This window comes from Gallus gallus, chromosome 8 (genome assembly GCF_016699485.2).
Source record: "Gallus gallus isolate bGalGal1 chromosome 8, bGalGal1.mat.broiler.GRCg7b, whole genome shotgun sequence".
In the NCBI taxonomy this organism is placed as follows: domain Eukaryota; kingdom Metazoa; phylum Chordata; class Aves; order Galliformes; family Phasianidae; genus Gallus; species Gallus gallus.
In genome coordinates, this window is record NC_052539.1 from 3905383 (window position 1) to 3923338 (window position 17956).

The following is a 17956-nucleotide window of genomic DNA, read 5'->3' on the forward strand; positions in this document are numbered from 1 at the left end:
CCCCCCCCCCCCCCACCAACCTGGGCGCTGCCAGAGGGCTCTGACCCCACCGAGGACGCCACGTCCCGGTTGGGCTTTGTGGCTGGGCGATGGAGTGATGCCAGGAGCAATCTCTGCGCCGCTGTCACACGCTGAGCCCCACAATCCGCCCAGGGCTCTGCTTCCCCGGCCCACGGAAGGCACCTGGGCACGGCGGGGCAGCCGTGGCTGCATCCCCCAGCAGTCCCTGCTGTTCACCCTCAGCACCATAGCGATGCGCAGCCCAACCGCAGCACTACGCTGAGCAGCATTGATGCCCCCACCCCGGCAGCGATACCCACAGATGTTTGGCGTTGCACCTCTCCTTTTCCAGAACTTCTGATGGCTTGGCGAGACAGCTTGCTTGCCTCACGGAATTCCCGGGGAGCGTTTTGGTCTCCGAGTGTGAAGACAACATTCTCAGCTATGTTTGCAGTTGCTTTATGAAATAACAAACCTTCGGCACAGCGCCTTTGGTTCCTGCCAGAAGGACTGGGCTGGCACCGTGTAGGGCTGGGAAGGGTTGGTGCTGAGTGCCAACACTGCCACAAAGGACAGCCCTGCAGGTACGAATGGAGCGATGCGAGGAGGGAGTTTCACCCAGGCGAAGGGGCGAAACCAGATTAAGGCAGTGTGTGAACAGTGGTTTAAGCCACTAACCGGATCAAACTGCACGCGACGCCTTTCCCCTGCGCCTATCCATCGCCCAGGGAGAAGGAGCTTTGCCTGGCACGGCCAGCAGCCGCCCTCCCACATCCAGACCTGCCTTATCTACGCAGCCAGCCTCAGCCTTCATTTCCAGCTGTGTTAACGAGCGCTCCGGTAGACTGCAGGGAGGGAGCTGCAGCCACGTGAGGCATGGCAGGAGGGCCTTGCTGTGAGCCCAGCCACGCATCGTAGCATCGACCCCAGGCACGCTGCAGGCTGCTGACCCTGCTCCTCCTGCCCCAGCCCCTGAGTTCTGCTGCCCTGGCCAAACTCAATGGGATACCACTGCAAAGTCTCACTGTGCGTGGGGAGCCTAACAGCAAAGAAAAGCACTGGGCCATCGGAGCCGGTTTAAACCTTAAACAAGGTTTAAGGGTTTCGAGGGTCCCTGTTTAGAAATGAACGCGTTGGTTCATTGTCCGTGTCGTCAATCTGCCCGTTTATCCCGCTGGAGCTGGATGAATAATTGAAGAGAGGTTTGCGGCTAATTGATTTGCTGATCAGCGGAAAGGAATCATGAATAATTTATCTCGACGAACGTTAGCCAACCATCCATAAAGCCGGTCAGTTCCTGAAAATAATTAGTTGCAAACACTTCATTTCTCAGCCAGGGGCTCCGTGCTTTTACAAACGACCCTCACGCTGTGCGGCCCCCAGCGGGAGCAGAACGATGGCTGTGCTGCCCTCCAGAGCAGCCCCAGCGCTGTCCCCCCGCTGCTTCCCATGCAGGCTTCACGGTAGGGTTCCAACATCCTCCATCGGGATGGAAGCTTCATTTGGCTCCCAGTGTGTTGAGGAGTGGGAGCTCCACTAAGCCCCAACCGCAGCGCTCACGTGCCCATCTCAAGGTGACTCCAAAGGGTGTTCATCCAAAGGCCATTCGGTGGCGGAGGAGCCCTGGGCAGCACTGTGTGCGTGGCACCATCTGCTTCTCCTCCAGCCACGGCTTGGCTGCGTGGTTCAGCCCCACAAAAGGAATCTGTATGCCCAGGCTTCGGTGCAGAGATGCTGCCTCTGTGCTGCACAGCTTGCCTGGCAAAGGGTGGGAGCAGAGCAGGTGTATCCCACACCAGCTTCCAGGCCTGCCCTGATCCCAGCTTTTAATCCGAAGCACTGAAACAGCCCACGCGGTGCTGCTGCTCCTCCTGCACCTGCTTGGCATCCTGCAGCCTTGCAGCACCTGGCTCGGCAAACTGGCAGCACCTGTGCAGCCACCTCTGCTGCGCTCCAGAGCAGGGAGGAAAGAGGAGAACCTTGGGCTTTCTCTAACACTGCGGTTTATTTTCCACTTCTTTCATGTCAGGAGTTCTGAGAAACCAAACCACCTCTGGAGGCTCTTCGTGTTATTTGCCTTCCAGCAGAAATCTTACCCGACTCTCCCGTGGCTGCAGATCTGGCGGGGGCAGTTCCCCTCCCTCCGCCTTTTCCACCCCCGAGCCGTACACGAGCGTCCTCCCCGCTGAATAAATATCATCTTTCCCCCAAACATCCTCTCTGAGTGGTTTGCTGGGCTCACAAGCATTAGCAAGTTTGCAGTCTCTGGGGCTGGAGACAGCAAGTAGCAGGAGCCAAGAGCTGCGTGTGCTCCTCTACCAGGCTGCCGTCCTCTGGGAAGGGGGATCTCCTATTCCAAGCAAACCTGGGACAATCTGGAAAGCCCTTCAGAACCCTTATGACGGTTAAGTTCAGTGGGAGCAAGACGCTGCTCTGAGCACTCAGGCTTACTGGCCCCATAGAGCTGCAGGGCTCTCCCTCTCAGCCAGAACCACAGCGGTTTGTGCCAAACGCCGTGCCGTTTGGAGGAGGGATTCCTGGGAAGCTGAAGGGCTGCCCAGACCCAAACGTGGCCAAAGATCACCCGGGTGAGAGAGCTGGGCCGCAGAGAAACACTGCTGCTGCCTGCTGTGAGGCTGCCAGGATGGGCCCAGGGCTCATTTCATCACGCAGTGTTGGTAGGCAGGCGGGTGCTTGATTACATCTCTCCTTTTCATGCTGGCTCTGGGTGAAAGCACGCCTGCTGTGCTCTGCGTGGTGCCCAGCGAGAGGGCAGGGCTGTGTGCGGCACGGTGGGAGCTGGGGATGGAGGCTGCTGGCTGCAGGGTGCTTGGGCACGGCTTCGGGCTGTGTGTTTTGCACGTGGGTCCTCAGAGCCCGGAGGAAAGTGAGGTGGGGGTGGAGGATGGGTTCTGAGGCCCAGGCTTGGCAGAAAGGAGGGCAAAAGTTTGCTCGAGACGACCTAATTGATCTTAATGAGACAGGAAGGGCTCTGTGCTGCAAACGGCGGTGTTCGTTTTGTGGGTCTAATGCGATTTCTGTCTGGGTTTGATTACTCTGGGGAAGTCCTCCGGCCTAATGAACAGAGCCATAGGGAATTAGGGCTGATCGTTTCGGATGCTGCTCTCAGCCTGAAGCAGCGCAGCCTTCCAGGGCGGAGGCTTAGCAGGGAAAAGGGGACGGGGAAGGATTGCATTAGGGGCTGATTACCTGGCTGCGGCAGCGGGCAGGCGGTGCCAGGTGCCTGGGGACGGGGTGACAGCAGGCTGCTACCCCTGGGCAGACGGGAAGCTCTCCTCGTGCCTTTTTTTTCCTGCAGCACGGATGGAAGCCGCGGTTTCCAACACCGGTTTCAAGGGAGAAATTGCTTCTGAAACCCTGAGAGGGACGCGAACTGCCCGGGTCGAGCGATATATTCGTATGGAGCAGGGAGCATTTGGAAGAAAACGCAGCAGTTTCTCAGCGCTTTCCTTCCAGACAAGCGAAACTCGGAGACAAATGGTAGCAAGCTCTCCTGCGTCCGTGGGAGGGAAAGGAAAATGCCTGCTTGCCTTTTTTAACCTTCCTTCCTTGCTCTGTGGGTGTGTGTGTGGCCGCTACGTGGCCCTGCGCAGCCGGAGGGACCGAGGAGGGCCACCTCCCCAATGTGACACCCCAACCTTGGGGACGGCAGAGCTTTTGCTCCATTCAAAGTGCTATAAACAGAAGGCAGGAGGTCTCGCCAAAGCCTCCTCCACGTTTGGGAAGGTTGGTTTTATGGAAGACCTCATTTAAGGTCTGACCTCCGTTGCGCCCCCATTTACGGTGTTTAGTTAAATGATGGCTTTTTCCTCCCTCCTGGGGCTTCTTTCTCATTCCAGCGCACACGGAGCACAATGAAAGTGGCAGGGGAAGCACCAACCTGGCCTTTCCCAACGCTCCAGCACTTAACTCACAGCGCCTGAGCGACGTCTCCTTTTTAATGGAGCTTTCTGTCTTAAAGAAGTTGCTATTAGTCCCATTATCACAGCACGCAGAGGATAATGAGATCTCAGGCGCAGGCAGGCGCTACAGAGCACAGCCACCTTGCTTCCCCTCGTGCAGGGCTTTCTCCTCGCCTCGCCCCCAGGAGGGTTCTCCCCTTAAAGCAGAACGGCTCCAAGCACCCCAAGGGGCTCCCTCCATCCCCACGCCGCAGATCAGTCTGCGTTAAGAGCCCACTTCAAGTTCCCCAGCAAAACGCACGGATCGGCGAGGTTGGGTTGCGTTCGCTCTGTGCTCAGACGTCCCAGGGAGGAGCAAACACAGCATCCTGCCCCACCACCGCTCCCTTTCCCGGGGAGCGGAGCGCTGGCAGCGAGCGCTGCTCTCACCAATAGGTTACCGGCGCTCCGTGCGGGGAAAAGGAGTTTATCTGCCGTGGAGAGGACGGTGAATTTGCATCTCAACGAGCACTTTTTCCTGGAAGGAATTTGCCATCGTGGGACTGAGAAATCCTTCCCTCGGGTGGGCTGCCCCGAGCCTACAGCCTACGCACACACGGAGCAGGGCAGGGCAGCACAGCCCGGACGCGGGGCGGCGGAGGGTCCCCAGAAAGCATTAGGAGGAGCTGAAAAGCAATGACCGAAGGGACAAACCCCCCAACTGTTCATGTCAGTGGAGGTGGGCAGAGCCGCCTGGCGTCCACCCGAGCCTGCAAACAGTGAGCGATTCGGTATTCCTCCCCAATCCCCTCGGCAGCTGGAGCCGGGGAGCGGCGAGCCGTCGCCTCATCAGGGAGATGCCGCTCCGGGAAGGCGCAGATAATCGCGGCGGTGATGAACTGCATGAATCATTTAGAGGGATGTAATCTCGTGCCATATGTTATGTGTCAGTACGCGGAGAACGTGTCACATCCATTAGGATAATGATCTTTTGTTTTTCGCAGAAGGGCCGCTCTCTGGAAGCTGCGGAGCTGGCAGGGCAGAGGTGGGGATGCCCGCAGCGCTGCCGTCTCTGCGGTACGAGGGCTGGGCGTGATGGGTTTGGGCAGCGGGACCCACCGAGGGAGAGGAGGAAGCAGCGGAGCGGGAAGGGGAGCTGGGGCGAGCGCAGACTCCTATCTAAATTAATCATGAGCTCATCCGTGGGCATCTGCGAGGAGCTCGGGATGGACGCCCGGCCCCGGGTGCGCGGTGGCCAAACCGATTTCCATCCTCCCGTCTTCCTTATTTCCTGCCCGGATCGCTCCAGCCCTGCTCACGCAGCAGCGGGGCCGTGCCCGAGGGTGGCCGTCCCTCCCAAAGCTCCGGGCAGGAATTACTTTTCATTAGCAGCTTTACAGGCTCTTAGGCAGCCAAGCAGCCATGCCTGAAAGACTGCGGGGTGAGCTGTCATTATCGCACAAAGGTAGCTAAGCTCTCAAATCCTATTAGAGGGAAGGGAAGAGCCGCTGCGAGTGGCCTGAGGCAGGGCAGCATCCAGCTGCGGCGGCTGGAAGGGCAGCATCACCTTAACCCAATGTCCCCTTACCACGATGTCCCCTCATCACAATGTCCCCTTACCACGATGTCCCCTCACCTCTCGCAGGGAATGCTCACCCCCTTCCAAAACAATCTGCCCCAATGCTGAGCACTGCCTTTGCTCACCACCCCCATGGCTTCCCCTGCCTGCTCTCCCCTTCTTAAGAGATCCAGGAGCAAAACCCCAGCCCCCGCCTCTGCTGCTAAGCAAAGCCATGCTGTGGCTTGATTGCTGTCGTTCGTTGGCTTGGCTGCTGAAGGTTACAGTGCAAATTAACTATATTTAGCCTCCCAGGTTTTTTTGCAAGACGCTTGATTCAAGCCTTAGGGTGACATTTGGATTTTAAACTAAAAAAGCACTGCCAAAGCCCGAGTGAAGAGGCAGAAAAGTGCCCAGGTGAGGAACTGCCATCAGCACGGACTCAGGGCCCACATCTGGCCCTGAGGTGGGATTCCAGGTGGGAATGTCCCTATGCCATGGGCAGGCAGTGGTGCCAGCATCCCCAGCCCTTCCCAGCCCCACTGCTCTCTCTCCCCCTCCCTTTCACTGAGTGATTCCCATCCCGCAGCAGCTCGCAGAGGAGCACAGCAGAGGATTCCAATCAAACTGAATTATTCCGGCGTGAGAAACGCTTCTCCCCGCCATTTGTCAAGCTTTATGCATCTTGTTCTGCGGCGAAGACAAATCGCTTGGCCATCCATCAGGAAGGGGGGGGGAAGCACACAGCAAAGCCTATAGAGCGGGTGAGAGGGCTGCGTGGCACCACTGCGAGCAGCCCCAGCACGTGGCGATGCTCAGCCCTGTGTCCATAGGGAACAGGTTGGTGTGTGCCATCGTTCAGGGCGGCCCTGGGGCTGCCCGCTTCCAGGGAATGCTTTTTTGCCTCCTCCCATCTGCACTGCACACACCGCAGCCGTGGGAAGGCAGCTTTGGCCACGCGGGAGCCCGGATCCCACGGCCACGTGTCAGAGCTCCATCAGAGCCCCATCAGGGCCAGCTCTGCACCTGGGGCCGTTCAGGAGCCAGGAGGGAACGCTGTGCTGTGCTGGGAGGCGCCGGGAGCGGCTCCACCACCCTGAGCTTCCCAAAGGCAGAGCAGCAAAGCGCCGCCTGCCTGCTCCTCCGACCATTGGGAAGGGTAAGGAGGACCCGTCAGGGCTGCTTTGTGTCAGCGTCAAGGCAAAATGGCACTTCTTCAGACTTTTTGTTGGCACAGAAATGCCATATAAATTAATAATGTCGTTTACTGTTAGACAAGAAGCCATTTTCTTGAATCTTAGATGAGAGAGGCTTTCAGATGTGACTGCTCTGGCACCAGTCTTCAGCTCCTTTCGAACGCAGATAATACTTCTGTTGCTTCAGACCAACAAAGAGAGAGGAAATCTTCCATATGGATTTTCCTGCAGCTGAATGCTTGACCAGTTTTGTTCTCTGTTGATGAGAGGAGACAACAAATCAGGCTCTCGGATGCTGCTCCGAGACATCTCCATGCACAGAGCCCACGGAGCCCAGCACACCACTTCAGGCTCCAGACCTCCACGGGTGACAAACCCATCCCTGACCCACTCTGCCCCACATGAAGGGCTCCCATTGGGTTTCACCCCACGCAGCTCCAGGTGACAAAAGCAGGGACAGAGTGGCCTTAAATACGCACTAAATTTGGGTTAATTGTGAACACACGCTCCGAGACCGAGCTCAAAGGAAGAGCCGAGCATCAAACACACAGTGACTCTAATTAACGCGAACACAGCTAATTAGATTTGAATCTACACAGTGCCGCGTGCGCGCTGGCAACTGCCTGCTTTATGGGAGTCATTAAGAAAGTTCAGTAGGGTTGGACCCACAAATTAAGCGGCCACGGTGATTCTCTTGGAAGCACACAGCCCTTCTGTGGCTAACTGTTAGCATAGCCACCATCCTCACAATAAGGAATGTCTTCCTAATGTTTAGGCTAAGTCGACCCTCTTCCAATTTAGAGCTGTCTCCCCTCATCCCGTCGCTTCCTGCCCTTATTAGAAGCCCCTCCCCAGCTTTCCCATAGGCACCTTCAGGCACTGGAAGGCCGCTGTAAGGTCTATTCGGGGCCGTTAGAGAAGAGCCTATTCTTTGGGGACGGGGCATCCCCAGGCCGTCGTTTCGGGCAGCAGGAGGGCGGTGAGATCCCCGAGGGGTCCGCAGCACCGCCGTGCCTCAGCCCCGCTGCAGCCCACCCATCTGTCAGCGCTCGGCTGCGAGACAGAGCCGTGCCGGAGCCGTCCACCCCCGCGGAGCAGCGCAGACAGAACCCTCCCCGCGCTCTCAAAGTGGAGGTTCTGATTACTGCGGGGCGCAGGAGCTGACAGCCGCCTCGTGCGGTAATTACTGTTGTGATGGCGAAGCCGCCGCCGCGTTACACCGAGCCCGGCGGCACGGGGTGCGACCCCGGGGGGGGGTCCGCGTGGAGCCCTGGGGGAAGGACCGATGGGGAGGAAGGGAAACGCGGCCTCGGCGGCGCTCGAGCTGCTCTGGGAAGCCGGCCAGGCGTGGCACGGTTCCAGCCACACATCCTGTTGGTATTGTACCGCGGCCGTGTCTTACAACTGTGCACTGTGAGCGAGAAAGGGATGTTGGGATCAGCTGTGCTTTGTCCTTTTCGATTCGGCGAGCCGACCTATTGCCCTGCCTGGAGGCATCTGACAGCTCGGTGATGCTGGGGGGGGGGGGGGGCACAGCCCGCTCCTGCTCCCGGCCCTCTCCCATCAGAGCTATTAGCACAGCACACCTCCCACCCGCCTCGGACCCAAAAGCACATCCGTACTCGTTTGGTTTAATTTGTGCTCCATCTCCTGCAGGGAGCTCCTTACCCGTCTGCCTCCACAAAGATGTTCGGAGGAAAAGGTCAGCTCCTCTGGGCCCAGCACTCGAGCACGTCTGCAGCAAGAGGCTGTACCAGCACAGGTGGGGAGGAATCGCCTGCCCTGCCCTGCTATGCTCTGCTCTGCTCCCAGGTTGCAGTGTTTGCAGGGCTCCCAGCCCTTCCTTTCTCCATACCCCGTCCCCATCCCGTGCTGCACAGGGCAGGACCCTTCGCTGCAGGTTCAGAAGTGACACCCCAAGTCTTAGAGGCAAAGCAATCGCCCTAAGAGAGCATTGCTCATTGCAGCGTCAGCAGCTCTCTCGTTTGGCTTTACTGCTTGGGCAGTTCTGGAAGCCATCCCCATCCCGAGTCCATTTCATTTCAGAGCAAATCAACTCACGGCTGTTTGCTTCGAATCGTGTCTCTGCCTCCAAACCACACTCCTGCAGCTGAATGCTAACGAGCACCAAGTGGATGGGAGCTCGGCACACCTGAAGGGGCGAGGAGGGGAGGTTCCTCCTCTTCCCCTGAGCTTTGGCATCCTCATGGTGCTGTCTGTGGTGAGGCTGAAGCCCAGCACAGGGTGCTTCCCAGGGGACAGGACGCCCACCACGGTGCTATCCGAGCAGGCAGGGATGCGTGGGGAAGCCCACAGAGCCTGGTTGTTGGGTTACCCCCATGGCTCACAAAACTCAGACCTCAGGGGGGGTCCTGAGCCCCTCCCCATAGCCGGGGGAGCACCCGAACACAAACCTGTGCTTGCTGTCGGCCAACTTACCCCATAAAATCGTTTGAAGAGATCCATCCTGAATAGAGTTGTGATTAAAGTAATGATTTTTTTTCCTTGCTGGTTCAGTGACCAGAGGCTTGTTTTCCTTTCAACCCTGACTTCGCATTGAATGAAGCGCTCAGCTCAACTCGAAAAGGAAAACCCATTGGTTTTGTTCTCCAATACTGACCGTCACCATTTAAATTCAGTTTGATTTCCAAATGAAACATTTCTAACAGATCGCTGGAGCCCCATCAGGGTTGGTTCTGTTTAACATTAGGACGTAGAAATCATAGCATTCAGGGGAGGGGGAGGCAAAACTCATTGCCAAGTCATTTGGATGAGCCTGAAAATGGAGAGAGCCTCCAGGATAAAGCTGTGCTCACACCAAGCGTGGCAAAGCCCTCAGCTCCTCCTCCTGGTCTGCACATCCCTGGGTGCTGGGTAGCAGGTTGGGGCCGCCAGGCTCCCCTGCTTCCATCTGGAGGGCTGCTTTGGGCTGCAGAGCCCCCCCAGCCCCATCTCAGCCCTCGAGGTCCCTCCCCAGGGAGCTGAGGTGGGCAGTAGGGCTGGACGGGGGCCCTACAGCATCCCACACCCTGAATTATTCACTCCATTGCGGAGCTCTCATGAATTATTGAGCCCCAGTTTGATGTCTCCTAGCAACACGTTGCCTTATTCCATCACCATCCCTGTCCAGCCCCTCTCGGACACACAGGCAATGCCTGACCCCTCTTCCCTTCCCAGCAGCATCTCAGTCCCTGCTCTGCTGGGACGGAGGAGTCGGTGCTGCCCCACTCACGCTCCCATCTCACAGAGCCAATGCTCAGAGCTGCTGCCAGAGGCGAGAATTGCTGGGCACAGCTCTGGGAGTCACCCCTTGGGAAGCTCGGGGAGGTTTCCAGCCCTCCGTACAAAAGGAGGATTAAAGAAAGCAAGGCAGGAGGGATGAACTCCTACAAACAGCTTTGGCTGGAGAAGGAAATATATAAATAAAGAAACGGAAACAGCCTCTGGCACAGAGCAAACTCACTGTTTGGCCGTCCATTCGGAGATCAGAGGACGCAGGAACTTTGCAGCACACTCAGCTCTGCATTCCCCACTCGGCTCCCCCACAACATGGGGAGAAGAGCAGCCCCAGCCCTCCATCCCTGCCCTTTATAGCTCCCTATAAGCTGCAATTGCTTGCAGCTGGCAGCAGGGCTGTGGGCTGTGATGCAGCAAGCCTTCCTCTCCAGCTCCTGCAGACGTGGCCCTGTGCTCTGTGCAGGTGTCTGATTGACCCCACGCTTCAGCCAAGGGTCTGATGCCGCTCCCTGTTGTAATTTCCTATAAATTACCACCTTCCCTCCCTTCTATTTCATGCATAATGCAGAGCCTCCTCTAAAAATAGAGCTCCCCAGGCAGCCTCTGCAAGCCTGAATCATTTGCCTCCAGGATGAGGGATTGCTGCTGGTCCCTGGGGGCCGCTCACTGCAGCCGGGCTGCGGGGTCCCCCAGCAGGACCCCATCTGGTGTGGGGTGTGGAGGGGGTCTGCGCCATGCAGGGACTCACCCCGGGCTCTGCCCACCCCCTGCTGCTGGGTCGTTCCTTGTTGTGCTGTGATGTGCTGCCAGCGGGACGCCTTGGGGGCTTGGCAGTGAGGGTAGCGCAGGTGATTCCTTAACGAGGTAACGGGATGGGTATATTTAGCTGTTAGATGGGGACTTGTGCGAGTGCACAGAAATGCCTGCTGCCCGATTCCCCCGCAGAGAGCTGTCGTACAGCCCAGCTGGCTGCAGGAGTGTGCTTTGAGGAGGCTGCATCGCATCATCCCTGCCCCAAGGCTGAACGCCTGAGGCGAGGAAAGGCAAAACCTCAGCCTTCCCTCTGCGCCCCCTGCTCTTCTGGGGCACCTCGGGGGCTTCTGCTCAGGCCCAGCCCTCCCATTGGGGCCGCTCCTTTAACCCGTGGTTGGTGGCTCTCAGCACAACGTCTGGAAGACCCGAGGGAATAAGTGTTGGAGAAGATCCCCCCCCATCCCGTATCCAACGCGCTGGAAACACAAAGATTTCATTTTCTGATCAATGCAACTGACACGCCAAGGACCTTCCTCCTGCTGTTAATTACGCCCCGCCAGTTAATTACCTCTCCGTCGCTCAGAGACAGACCCCTGCCAGTCCACCCGACCCAAAGCCCACAGCAATGGCAGGGCTCCCTGGGACGGGAGGGTCGCAGCTCTCCCCTTGGTGGCAGCCTTGGTGGTGACGCATGGGGACCCTGCTGGGGCTGCAGCCCGGTGGCTGTGGCTGCAGGGAGGCTGGGAAATAGCTGAGAGCTGTTGTACCGGGCAGAAAATCAATAGCTAGCTTTAAGATACTTTTCTACTGCTGTTGATTGCCTTATATTACATTAAGATACAGTAAACTCCCTTGGCTTGCTACCGCGCAATAAAGCTTTGGAATTAATGCCAACGGCGCATCTTACCCAAGGAGGTGTCCTCATCTCTGTGTCCCCAGCCCTGTGTCCCTCCCCAGCACTCCCCATCAGCACCGGGAAGGATGCCCTGCCCCCCCAGGACACCCCCTCCCCTCCAGCAGCTCCACGGGGGGAGCTCTGGGTGGGCTCTGGGAAGCCACAAGGCACTGCCAGGTCCAGCTGGAGGGCAGCACCCACGTCTCCATCCCTGTATGGCACAACATCCATTCAGGTTGGCAGCCTTTGTCTCAACGGCGTGACCCATTTAGCACATCCGAACACCTCCTGCCGGAGTGACAGCTCTAACATTTCCCTTTAAACGGTACAGATTGTGTCACCCCTGGGTAATGTGTTAGCAAATCACATTGTTAGCACCGAACAATAAAGCGGCTTTATCTCATGCTGGGAGATGCTGCAGAGGCCTCGGCGACACCCTGCTCACCTCATGCCCTGCTCTGCAGGATGGCACCAGCACCAGGAACCAAGGCTGGGCCTCCCAGAGCCTAGGGGAGCCCCAAAGGAGCCCCAGATAAGCCCTATAGAAGCCCCAAAGGGAGACACAAGGGAGCCTAAAGAAGCCCTGAAGGAGTCCCAAATAAACACTATAGGAGACCCAAAGGGACCCTATAGAAGCCACAACTGAGCCTCATTGGAGCACCAAGGGCGACCCAAGACAGCATAAAGGAGCCCAGGAGCCCTAAAGGAGCCCCAAAGAGGCCTCATAGGACCCCCAAAGGAGCTCCAAATAAGACTTATAGGAACCTCAAAGGACCCCCAGAGGGGCCAAAAAGGAGCCCCAAAGGAGTCCTATAGAAGCTCTAAGAGAGCCCTATAGGAGCCATATGTGAGCCCCGTAGGAGCACCAAGGGATACCCAAGAGAGCCTAAAGGAGCCCTAAAGGAGTCCCAAAGGAGTCCCAAAAGGAGCAAAATCAGCATCTCAGTAGGGAGCCTGCGGTGGGACCCTGGGAAAGAGAGGGCACAAAGGAAGCTTAGCAAGACATTATTCCCACAAAAGCACTCCTTTTTCCATATGAATCCCTTGATACAGACCCACTTATTTCTCGAGGCAGCCCAAACCCTATTAGTTCGTGTGATAAATGAAGTATCTACTGCATCTTCCCAAGGGAGGAGAGGGCAGCACTGGCCAGCCCTTAAATCCTGCACTAATGCCATGCATTTCCATTTTCACTGACCCTAGAAGCTGTGGGGTTAACACGCTGCTTAAAAAGAGGTTTTTAATGCACTTTACACGCTCGAGCATCGTTAATGGCTTAATGAGTTAGGCTAATGATGACTTCTGAGCTGCACGCAGGCCAACGTGCAGATGCTCAGCCTGCTGCTCCCGTGCCCACCGCCAGCACCTGGCTGAGCACAGGGAGGAGGAACTGGCACTGTGCATTGGTGTTGCTCCCTTTGCTGGGCGCTGAGCGAGTTCACACTGAGCCTTCCCCAAGAGCAGATTGCATTAAGCCCTTATCTCAATCCAAAACGCCTTGGGTTGTGGGCACACGCAGCCCCTCACATGGGGGATGCTCCGCTTGCTGCTGCTCCCAGCCCTGCATGCAGGGAGGGAACAAGAGGGCGCTGCAAAGAGCGGCTTTCAGGTGGGCAGAGGCAGGTGGAAAGCAAAGCAAACCCTCTCCCTTCGTTGGCTGGGGAAAGCTCGTTGTAACGGAGCGCTGCGCCACCAGAAAGGGCAGCGGTCGGGAGGAGATGCACTTCTGGATACTGAAAAATCAATGGCTCTGTTGGTATTTAGGGAATTACTCCCAGCACCGCGCGTCAATACCGCATCAGATAACAGAGCAAAATATTGCGGAGGCCGAAGCTGCTCACTAATTGAGCGGGGCTGAGGAAAGCCAAGAGGCAGAACTGAGCTATAGGGAAAGAGGAGCAAAATCAGGAGTGGCATTTTGCGCCCCTCCTAAGTGACATCCCAACCCCGGTGCACTCATAAGGCCACTCACACACACAGCAGCGCAGCCAAAAGGAAACCGAGCAGCACAGTGATGGCTACAAAGCTGCTGCACAGCCCTGGGCCCATTGCTTGCAGCCTCACATCGCTGCCATCCCCATCCTGCACTGATGGAGAGCGCAGTAATGGAGAGGTAATGGTAATTAAGTGCTGCAGGGAAGGGGAAGCTTCACCGACGGAAGGAGCGCATTGAGCTCTCCATCTCATCCAGGGGAGATGCCGGGCTCCAAATGAAATGCATTTACTCTTCGGTGCGCCCTCACTCACTGCTGCCATAATGAATCTGGGAATTAATTGGTTGCCCATTTAGCACAAGGCCCCTCTCCCACCCACCCCCCCCAAATCCCATAATTTGATATTCCGGTTGGAAAACAAATCAGCATTCATTGGAAAATCAATGCTTTTGTTGTTTAACTCTCATTTCTCCGGGGAACGCGTGGAAATGGAATTACATCCTCTGATAGGAACCCTCCCTGCACGCCTAATTGCATCCCTATGGCTTTCCCGGGCTCCCACATCCCCATACTCTGCTCCCCACACCGGGTGCCCATGGAGCCAAGCGGGTCCCCATGTCAGCCCGCAGCCTGCAATGCACAGGGGTCGGTCCCCCCCCACCCGCAGCAGCGGGGCTGGTAGCACTGCCCTGTGTCCTGCAGGGATGCTTGCTGCTGAAATAAAGCTCTGATTTTAAAGGGGAACGTTGGGTGCCTCCCGAGCTCACCGCAGCAAAAGGAACGGCCGCTTCCATGCAAAAAAAGGTGTCACCGTGCAATCAGAAGGCACTCATGAATAGACAGAGCCAGATCCCACGGCCCCCCCACCGCTCTGAACGCCCGGACAGAGACTTACAGCGAAGCAAACAGCAGGTGCAGATAAAAGCCTGTAACCAAAGCAGGTTACATGAGTAATCACAGGCAACACATTGCTGAGAAATTGAGCTGTCAGTCTCTCCCATCCGGACGCTCGGCTCCCTCTGAAAGGGGAACAGTGTGTGCTGCCAGGAGTTACTGCTGGAAAAGACCCTTTGGATCCTCAAATCCAACCCCAGCCCATCCCCAACCGGCGGTCACATCCCTCAGTGCCACATTCCTGTGGTTCTGGAGCACCCCCGGGCACAGTGACCCCACCGCCTCCCTGCGCAGCCCATGCCGGCACACCACCACTCTTTTGGAGAAGCAGCTTTGCTCACCTCCAACCCCACACCCACAAAGCACAGCCGGCCAGATCTCCCTTCCTTCTCCCATCAGCTCGCTCAGCAGCAGCATCTGAGTGCCTTTGTCAGGTGCACATTAGGAACTATTCATCACCAGAAATTAAGGGGCACGGAAATAAAGCGACCTCTGCGAGAGCTTCAATTACACCGCAAGGTAATTGTGCCTTCCTATGCCTCCATCACCCTGTTTGGGAGTCTCCAGCAACAGCTTATGTATTTATTACAGTTTAAGCATCCTTAGCCCTGAGCTCTTTGCAGTAATGAAAATGCATGGTGCAGAGCCCGAGCCCGGCCCCCACGGGCTGCAGGGCTTCACATCCATAGCCAAATTAGAAGGGAATGGGGGGGCTTCCCCTCTCCGGACTGGGTGTGCTGGCAGTGAAGCACACCCCAGGGCAGGAGCTGCCCCAGCACAGCCATAGGAGCGGGTGGGCTGCGTGCCGGAGTGCAACAGAAGGAAGGAGCCTCAGCAGATGCCGGCGAGAAGGAAAGACAAAAAGCAATTCCTTTCTGTTTGCTTTTGTCAGGAAGATAGTCTTGCACCTTGGGTGAGGCAGAGATGATTAAACAAGAAAAAGATGTCACAAAAGCCCCGAGCTATAAATCACTCTGCTTGCAATCTTGCAGCTACAATACCCAACATCCGCCACGCGCGCATCAGGGTGGGATGTGCTGGAGACTGAGTGGCCCTGCAGCAGTGGGACGCAGTGCTTCTCAGGGCGAGGAGGGGTGATTCAACACTAAAGGTGGTGTTGAAGAAACAGGGAAGGACACGGCGATGCCAGAAGATGAAGGCTCTGTGCTGGGACTCTCGCCGCTCCGGGGGCCCTCGCTCCATCTGTGCCATTTCCATCCTAGGGCTGCCAATGAGAACGTATGAGCTTCAGTTCCAACCTCGCCTCCATTTCTAGCAGAGAATTCTTCCGGCTTGAGAACAGCAGGATTTACTCTTCAGGCCAATGGAAATCAGTCTGCGGGGCTGAAAGGAAGATGTCAAAAGCGGGCACTAAAGATGGTTTGAAATGATAACGGCCGTACTTGAAGCAAAAAGAAATAATACACAAAGCTTTCATCTCGCAGCGTTCAGCCTTGGACAGCAAAGTGCTCGCAGCCGAGCTCGCTGCCAGCAGCTCTGATAGGGTGAGCAGCAGTAGGGGGCTGGTTTGCTGTGCCAGAGAGCAAGGTGGGATGCAGGGCGTGCAGGGCGCAGGGTGCATGGCTGTGCAGCTGTGTATGGGATGCAGGACATGCATCAACAGCTCAGGGCAGCCCAGCACGGTGTGCTATGCAAGGGCACCAGCTGCCCAGCCCAGGGGCTCCGAGCTCAGCTGCAGGACAGAGCTCCCATTCCTGCTCCACCAAGCTGCCACGAGGATGATGGCTCATCCTGCACCAAAATGAGCCATCCCGCACCAAAAAGCACGCTGGCAAGTTGCAGACAAACACAGACAAAGTGGGATACCCCCCAAAAGGCTGCTCTAAATACAGCCTTCGTTTAATTTGGATGTCTTATTCCAGCAAAATCTTATCTGCAACTTTCAGGGCTGCCTGGGAAATCTTGCTGCCTCACCAGGGAAAAGGATATTTAAAAAGGATTAAATCTGACAGTCTTAGACCGAAAGTGGATTTTTTAAGACATAAGCAAAGATTAAAGAGGAAAAGGTTAGTGGGCTGTTGAAAACACAGCTGTATTTAGGCTAATAAAGCTTAATTTCTAGTTGGATACGATTTGGCTCAGGCCAACAGCTCACACCTCGGACAGCCCAGTGCCGGCTCCAGGAGTGCTGGGAGTTGGAGCTCATCCCCATGCAGGCTGGGAATCCCCACCGTGGCTCACGTCAGAGCTCCACGCTGGCCCCAGTGCTCGGGAGGATTGCTTTTCGACTCTGCACTAACAAAAAAGCAGCCGTGCATCACTTCCCAATATCGAACCCGTTTAGAAAAAAAAACACGGTTTTGCTCCGCTCTAATTGCTTCAAATGAAGCAATTGCATTATGCTTGGTCCCTTCCTTGTACCTCTCCGACAGACGCTCTCCACCAGCTCCCTAAGTTTGCCCTCAACACGAATTAGATCTCGATGCTCAGCGAGTGGAAGAGCAGCAGCCCGGCCCCGACACCTGCCTGGGACGTGAGCAGGGTGCAGCAGGGCGCCCCAGCATGCACACAGCTCCTGGTCCTGCTCACTGTGCAGCCTGGAAGAGCAGCGTGCTAACCTGGCACTGAGGTGGAAGTAGAATAAATAGCCTGCCGTAACTGGAGTGCTGTAAATCAGACCCAGGCCAGGCCACAACTCATCTGGCCGTGTATTTCATATCATGTCTAATGGTGTTTGTCATTAACAAGCAGGTTGTCACGTCCCTCTCCTTGCAGGCTGTAGGGCATGGGGACCCATCCTTTGGCACCGGCACCTGAGAGATGCTCCCTTCCATTGGGACAATGCCTCTGCTCTGCTTCTATTATCTTTTCTGCCATCATTTCTGTGCAATGCACAGTGGCCAACCGGGGCTGTGGGACCAGCTGATGCGGATGCTTCACGATAGGGTGGCCCCAAACCCCACCATGCACTGGGCTCCTCCCAGACCAGACCCACGGCGTTGGGATGGCGATGCTCTCATCCACACACTCCTCCCTGCCTGTTCCCATCACCATGGAAACAGCAGTGACATCAGGCTGCGCTACCCCGATGACTAATTGCGTAGCAAGCCCTGAGCCAAATGACTTTAACCATTCCCAGGCCCCACAGATCAGCACCCAAACCCCATGCAGAGCCCTCCCCTCCAGGGAGCCGTGCAGGGAACGTCCCCAAAGCAGCCCGAGCACCTCAGCCTGCAGCAGAGCAGGATCCCCAGGTCCCCTCCTCCCCAGCACAGCCCTGAGCACCGTTAGCACAGATGAACAAGTGCCTGGAGGTGAGAGCTTCACTCACCAAACACGCTGCTAAGAGCCCGATCCACTTCATTAGCCCGTTCCATTTGACACGCAGTGAGGCTGAGGGATGCTCAGAGCAGCGGGGCCTGCGGACAAATCCTAAGGTGCACCAGCACCTCCCAGCACAACGGGGCACAGCTTAACCCAAGCAGTCAGAACCCCATCGCTCCTTCCATCCCACCATCCCACCCAGCCACAGGAGCTCCTGTTGCCTGGCGCTATGAGTTACAGCATGATAGACAAGCCCATTAAAGCTGCTTTGCTGAACAAATGCTGCCCCTGTGGCTAATCAG

At 56.7% G+C, this 17956-nt stretch overlaps 1 long non-coding RNA gene across 1 annotated transcript; it reads right to left on the bottom strand.

Annotated features, from left to right (window-relative positions):
• Nucleotides 1–6682: 6682 nt before the first annotated feature.
• Nucleotides 6683–10233, bottom strand: LOC107053926. The gene is made up of 2 exons (XR_005861864.2): nt 9096–10233; nt 6683–6912 (listed from the first exon to the last, which is right to left on the bottom strand). It is a non-coding gene; the product is annotated as an uncharacterized LOC107053926 (long non-coding RNA).
• Between the last annotated feature and the right edge of the window lie 7723 nt (nt 10234–17956).